General features: G+C 38.6%; 1 non-coding gene across 1 annotated transcript; it reads right to left on the bottom strand.

Annotated features, from left to right (window-relative positions):
- Positions 1-7555: 7555 nt before the first annotated feature.
- On the bottom strand, positions 7556-7662 carry LOC141722575 (small nucleolar RNA R71). Its single transcript, XR_012575588.1, has one exon. It is a non-coding gene; the product is annotated as a small nucleolar RNA R71 (small nucleolar RNA).
- Positions 7663-8106: the final 444 nt, after the last annotated feature.

The following is an 8106-nucleotide window of genomic DNA, read 5'->3' as shown; positions in this document are numbered from 1 at the left end:
ATATTGGAATCTATGTACAATATGTTAGAAAATGAATTAGAAAATGAGAGGAAAACCCTTAAATCCTGGACTATTTCAGGCAAAAAGGTTCATGAGATGATCTCTAAGAAAAACTGGAAAGAATTAACCTTTCTTTTCTCAATATTTCCAAGGAAATTCTCAAATGCTCCTTATGATCTTCTTCCGTCTTGGAATATATCAATATATCATCGATAAATACTATAACAAGCTTATCCAAATATTGCTTGAACACTCTGTTCCTAAGATCCATAAATACGGCTGGCGCATTCGTCAAACCAAATGCCATTACCAAAAACTCGTAGTGTCCATATCTTGTCCGAAATGCCGTTTTGGGTATATCCCCCGCTTTAATCTTTAGCTGATGATACCCAGATCTTAAATCAATCTTGGAGAAACACGTAGCTCCTTTTAACTAATCAAACAAGTCATCGATTCGCGGTAGAGGGTACTTATTCTTAATCGTCAACTTATTCAATTCGCGATAATCAATGCACAACCTCATACTTCCATCTTTCTTCTTTACAAATAACACCGGTGCACCCCACGGGGATACACTTGGGTGTATCACTCCTTTATCCAATAATTCTTGCAACTGCGCTGCTAATTTCTTCATCTCAACTAGCGTCATACGATAGAGAGCTTTCCATACTGGTTCTGTTCCAGGAGCCAAATCAATCGTAAACTCGATCTCTCTATCTGGAGGTAGTCCAGGTAATTCATCTGGAAACACGTCAGGAAAATCTCTTACTACCGGAACATCTTCAATCCTTACGGATTCTTTCTCCACGTCCTTGACATGAGCCAAATAAACTTCGCATCCTTGATGTAACAATCTCCTCGTCTCAATAGCCATTAGAAATTTCTTCTCTTATCTTTTCCCTTTGAATATCACTTCACCGCCATCCTTGGTTCTTAACTTCACCTTCTTACTTTTACATTCTATTTGCACCTCGTGGTTTGACAACCAATCCATTCCTAATATAACCTCGAATTCTCCTAACTTAAAAGGGATTAAGTCAGCAGAAAAGTGCCGACCTTCTATAACCACAGCACAACCGGGACAAACTTTATCAACAATGACTTTCTTTTGATTTTCTAGTTCTATAATCAAGTTAGGTTCCAGAGGGTACACAACACAATTAAGTCTATCAAGAATACTTTCAGAAATAAAAGATCTAGTTGCTCCAGAATCCATCAATACTTTTACTTCTACTGAGTTAATAACAAGCATACTTGCCACCACATCCACGTCCTGCACAACATCTTTCATTATCATTTTGAAGGTTCTAACATTGGGTTGAGCTGATGGTGCTGGGAGAGGCGGCGGTCCAGCAATCCTAAGAACATTGGCCTTTTGAACAGGCTCCTTGCAGTTTCTGGACATATGGCCCACCTTTTCACATTTGAAACAAGCTAAGACAGGCTTCTTTGCTCCATTTGGGCACTCCGACGAATAATGCCCTTTCTGGTTACACTTGATACAGGTCACGTCCAATTTGTTACACCTTCCCGGGTGTTTCTTCCCATAAACTTTGCACTCTTGAATCTGGGGTCTACTATCCTTTCCCGGTTGTCCTGCTTCCTGGAAACGGTTCTTCTGAGCTCCGTTACCGGGTTTAAACTTTTAAAACTTTTGATTCTGACCTCCACCATTCTTACCAATCTTTCCTTTAAACTTTGAACTTCATTGCTCTTGCTCCGAGCTTTCAAACTTCCTTTTTCTACCTTCATTTTCTCTTTTTACAGCTTCACGCTCTCCTTCCACTATCATTGCCTTCTGCACCATGGCGGCATAATTCTTAATCTCCAACAACGCCACTTGACTTCTAATCCACGGCCTAAGTCCCTTTTGGAACCTTTTGGCCTTCTTCGCCTCCGTATTCACATACTCCGGTACAAATCTAGATAACTCCAAAAATTTCACTTCATATTCGACTACCGACATATCCTCTTGCCTAAGGTCCAAAAACTTCATCTCCAACCGGTCATGCATATAACTTGGCAAATACTTCTGCAGAAACATTTCAGTAAACTTCTCCCATGATAAGTCCTTTCCTTCGAGCAACGCCTTTGAAGATTCTCACCAGAAACTCGCTTCACCTTTAAGGTAATAACTCGCATATTGAGATTTCTTGTCATCCTTAACTTGCACTAACTCAAACATTTTCTCCATTTATCTTAACAACGACTGAGCTTTTATTAGGTCGGGCAAACCTAAGAACTCTGGGGGATGAACAGATTGAAAGTGTTTGAAGTTTCCAACTTTAGGGGCTATGGGTTGTTGCAAAAGCTGAGCAAGTCTACTCATCATAGTGGTTTCTGGATTCATTTCTGGGTCTTGGGTATGGATTTCTTCTTCTTGGTGATCTGGGGAGTTGGCCATTTCTTACAAACCTGATTGAGCAATTATTTAGCAATACGATAGCATGGCAGATATATATAACAACATTTCATTACGAAATTTCTTTTACGGGTTTTAGGATTTACCCAATTTTGCATATGCAATTCTATTACTATATAATTTGTCATATCAGTGTTGTTTTCTCATGGCACCGGGTATGATTTACGAAATTTTAAACACGGTTGTATGAAAACATGGTATTCAAAATAGATTATAAAGATTTTCCAGGGTGCACAATAGGAAACAAAATATATGATTGATTCAACAAGCCAAAGGTACATAGATAAAAGTTTGATTATGACAAGTTCTGGAAACAGGTACAATAACAGGGTTAAACAGAGGAAAAACTTGAAAACATTCCCCTATCTACCCCTATCTTCTAACAACTACTACTACGAATTTCTGAGATTTAATACAACAAATGAGAAAGGGATCCTGACATCTGACCAAGTATCCCAAAGCCTACCGGCGCTGAAAAACATCAACTACGGGCTCCACCAAAAGTCCCGCCTGACCAACAATAAACTCTAATCATCCAGACTCTCTCTCAACACAACCAACATCCAGTGAATGATCTTATGCAGCCTCCGGGCCTCAGCATCAGCATCACTAGTGGATGGTCCCTCATTCAATCTTCTCCGGGCAACCTGCTCCACCAACTGAATCCTAGCTCTCCACTCCTCCATCACTACTGAAGTCCTCTTCCTAGAGTCTCGAATTAACGTATCCACCAAGGCTCCCAACTCAGGAATACGGGAGTAAACAAAGTCTCGATCCTGGGCTAACTTGCCACCAACACTGACAGGCACAATCTTAGGCATCTCAGACTCTGGCTCAGGGGCTGGGGTCTCTGACTCTGGCCTCAAGGGTGATATCTGCATAGGGATCTCACTACTCTCAGATGGATCCTCCTCTGGATCTGAACTAACATACACAGGCTCCTCTGAAGAGGGTGGAATGGGGTCTACTGAGGTACCGGTCAAACTAACCTTTGAATCGGAATCACTACCACTACTGGGATCCTGAGAGAAAACATAAAACAACAACCAAGAAATAACATTAGGGTTAAATAAAGCTTCTAAATAACTCACACCCTAATTCTAGTTGCCACTTTAGCTTATATACACTTTCCTTAGACTATACCTAATAGTCTAACTCAACTCTATATGAGTCAAACTCTCTCGCGATATAGATATATACCAAAAATACCTTTTTTAATCGTAACTTGTCTTAGGGACTAGATCCTGTAACTCTGATACCAACTTATGATGTCCTCAATCTCAGGGTTAGGAAATGAGGACCCACACACCTTTAATCTATGAATTAAATAAGCATAAACCCTGATTAACTACTAACAGGATCAAACAGGATAAAGTATGAGACACAATTACAACTACCAACCATAAAATATAATTTACAACCCAAAATAAAACCAAATTTACATAGTCGATCCCGACTTGGAATCGACATATAACCCATTCTATCTTAACAACTTTTCGGCTAAACGCTTGCTCACTCAAAACCTGTACTACCTGCTCTGGTAACTGGAAGCCCTCAACATGGTAGGGACCACCAGGTACGCTCTTACGAGCAGTGTGCCTAAGCCTAACCATCTTCTTGCTTAACTGCCATGGTTAGATTAAGATAAAACATATGAGTATAAAACTTAACAAGTAGCTATAAAACAGTTCCACGATATAAAATCCATAATATACCATTTATGATCTCAGGGCATTATACTTTATCATTTCTAGGTGGCAGATTTCTATCTTTTGGGCTATGAAAGGGTTATGAAGAAAAACTTTGGGCTTTCAAGGAACAAGGCTCAAGATAGGGTGAAAGCCGACATTCATCACAAATCATTAACATGATCACAAATAATCTTTCAAAAGGAAAGCGATAATCTTTTCATCATTGGAAATCAATTATATGATCAACAGAATCAAAATCAGGGTTCACAAACTGTAAGCTTCACAATATCAAAATCAACTCTTTTCAAAACAATATAAACCTTTTTCATTTTCAAAGAATCAATTACTGAATAGGAAATTCAATTCCTTTTTAAATAGTTATGGAACCCTTGATTGGACTTCTTCAACTTTCAATTCATAATAATACGGGTGATCAGCCCGTACCGACCTCCATCCGGTCTTTACGGTACCTATGGCATAATTTCAGCCTTAAACTGGACTAGCCCTGCTAGCCTCTTTATATGACTGGACTAGTCCCACTAGTCTCTTACGTCTCAATCCAATCCATCAGTAATTCATTTGGAAAACCTTGTGTTGGAAAAAGATAGGTTTACTAAATCCATTTTATCATTACCAAGAATATGAAATCATTCAGACTCTTTCAATTCGAAACTCATTCTTAAGTTCAATTTCAAGAATTCAAAGGAAGTGAATAAACGAAAGGTAAGCAAAGTTCAATGCTAAGGATCTTGATCAAATGATAACAGGGTATACAAGTTAGGGAATCAATACCGTTTCAAGGATCATTAGGGAATAAGGTAAATAAAGTAATAAAGGATCATCACACAAAGGGGTTCGCAAAGGTTCTTATAGGGTTTACAAGAATTCAAGGTATTAACAAGTGATCAAGATAAAAAAAGGTTACTTAAAAAGGTATGAACAATAATCTTATCAATAAAAAGGTTCACAAGGACAATGACAGAGCATCTCAAGAATCAATAACACGGGTATATCACTATAACAATTCAATACTCTATATGGCATGAACAATATCCTCTCTATAACAATTGCACAAGTAAGTAGAGTTACTTGCCTGAATTCACTTTCCTGTTTTATGGAAGTTGAACTACTGCCACCTAGTATACCTTTCCCTTTCCTAGCCCGAATGCCCTCACGCTCCAAATCTACAATCCAAAAATCAAAACCTTAATCAGATTCCCACTCGACGTTCCCATAACGCTTAACAATTTTCCCTTTATCGCAATACCCTAGGAGTATATATATACTCAATTATAATCACACAACACATTTATACCATAACTCGTATACTTAAACCAAATAGACTTTGGATCACGTATTGCGATGTGATAAGTTGTATTTTATACCACTTAGAGCGTTTCATAACGGCTTGAATTGGTGTCTTGAACTCGAGTATTTTGTGTATTTAACGCGTTTTCGAGTGTTTTTGCATTTCAGGGTATAACTTGCTTAGATCGGTGGATTTCATCAAAATAAGCTTAAGGAAGTGCTTGGAATTAGTCTTGGGTTGATGTGCGAAGAATTTAGCAAAACCAGAAGCAAAATTATAATTTTTCCAGAAGGGATGCAGGCGCCCACCTGATGAGAGCAGGCGACCGCCTGGTAGCAGGCGCCCGCCTGGAAGGAGGAGGCGGCCGCCTGGGTGCGGATTTTCAGAATCTGATTTTTAGAATTTAAGTTCTATTGGGCTTTTGTTAGCGCTGGTTCTTTTGGGCTATTATATAAACAATCTTGTAAGACGTTTTCGACAACAAATAATAAGGAGCGAAGGCAAGAAGATCAAGAAGACCGTTTTAGCACACAACAACGAAGAAGAGGAAGCATACATTTATCTTGTGATTCTTTTAATTCATTGTAACAGTGGATGCTAGTTTTCTTTACTCTTTGAACCTTAATACTCTTGTGATGTACTTCATTATTTATTAAGTATTCTTATTAGTTTATATCATTGTGTTATTATCATGTTTTCATATGAACCCATGGTGACGATGAGTTCTATTATGGGCTAATCGTGATCATGGGATCATAGCGGATTTACTATGGATTTCTTTAGTTAATTGTTTAATACCTTGGTATGTGGTGATTGTATAATATATAGCATAGGTTGTGCTTATTCATCTTATGTGTGTCGCGAACATGTAAGATAGCCTATTAATCTCTTGTGAAGTGACAATGAATCTTGAGATTTAGAACTTGCCATGCTAGCATAGGTTCATGTATTGTATGCATGATTAGTGGGTAACTCTAACCGTTTTACTTTCCCTGTGTAATCATAATGAATAACTTACGCTTAAATCGTTATGTTGTCAAATTCTGTAGACATATAGGGTCTCAACATATATGTTGTTATTCAACTTCTATCTTAATTGTGGATGCTTGGTATAATGGTATTCGTGCAACGAAAGTTGGCGTCTATCAGTTTCGTGTTGTTCGATTAATATCATCACCATTACATGCTAAGGGTAATAACAATAACTATTGAATGAAGTAGTAATGAAGTTATGATCTCATGTGTGTTTAATATTGTTAATTTAAGTGTTTAATTCTCGTAATAAATATTAGTTAATCAACCTTAATTGTTATTATCTTGACATTGAGGAATAATCATACATTGGTGTGTAAGTGTTAATTAAATATAATTAATCAGAGTCTCTGTGGGAACGAAGTAGAAATCATTCTATACTACTTGCGAACGCGTATACTTGCGTGATTTATTTAGCGCATGCTTTGTGCCTAACAAGTTTTTGGCTCCACTGCTGGGGACTCGGTGTTAATTTGTTTAGTTTATGTACTTGCCATCAGTGGTCATTAGGATTCATTAATTATGACTTGTTACTTACTGTTTCCGGTTGTGTCTCAGGTACTCTAGCGAGCGTTTATGCAAACACGTTCTCGCACCCGTAAGAGAAATCTAGATACGGATGAGGAGACTGATACAGCTCTTGACTTTCCATAAAAGATAGTTTTTGAAGATTCGGATAAAGAGAGTGAAAAGAAAGAACCTGTAACAATGGGTGATCGTATAGTTCAAGCTGATCCAGCTCTTATGGACTTTTCTCGGCCTAAAATTGATGACATTCAGTCAAGCATCATTCATCCGGCTATTCAGGCCAATACTTTTAAAATCAAGCCGGGCACTATTCAGATGGTGCAGAATTCTGTTTCTTTCGGAGGTGCTGCAACTGAAGATCCCAACATGCATATCAGGAATTTTGTCGAGATATGTAGTACTTTCAAATATAATGGTGTTACTGATGAGGCTATAAAGCTGAGGCTTTTCCCATTCTCTTTGAGGGACAGAGCTAAGGAATTGTTACATTCTTTACCAGCTGGGTCCATCACTACATGGGAAGATCTTGCGCAAAAGTTTCTGGTGAAGTTCTATCCAATGGCCAAGACTGCAGCTATGAGGAGTGCTTTTACTCAGTTTGCACAGCAACAAGGAGAATCTATGTGCGAATCTTAGGAGCGTTACAAAGAGATATTGAGAAAGTGTCCACATCATGGTATGCCTGACTGGATGGTGATCACTGGTTTCTACAATGGTTTGGGGGCCCAATCTAGGCCCATGCTCGATGCAGCTTCTGGAGGCGCCTTATGGGCCAAAAGCTATACTAAGTCCTATAATCTCATTGAAACTATGGCTGCAAACGAGTATCAAAACCTAACTCAAAGGATGATTCTTGGGAAGGTAGCATGTATTCTGGAAGTTGATGCAGCTATAGCTATTGCAGTGCAGCTATAGGCGCTATCTATGAAGGTCGATTCTTTAGCCAACTATGGAGTAAATCAAATAACTAGTGTCTGTGAGCTTTGTGCAGGCTCTCATGCTACGGATCAGTGTTCGCTTGTTAATGAATCTTTTAGTATGTGAACAATTATCAGCGACCGCAGCAGCCCGCGCCCGCTACTTATCATCCTAATAACAGGAATCATCCCAATTTCAGCTGGAGC

The sequence above is a fragment of the Apium graveolens genome, chromosome 4 (assembly GCF_009905375.1).
Source record: "Apium graveolens cultivar Ventura chromosome 4, ASM990537v1, whole genome shotgun sequence".
Taxonomy (NCBI): domain Eukaryota; kingdom Viridiplantae; phylum Streptophyta; class Magnoliopsida; order Apiales; family Apiaceae; genus Apium; species Apium graveolens.
This window is presented reverse-complemented; position numbering and strand designations above follow the sequence as displayed.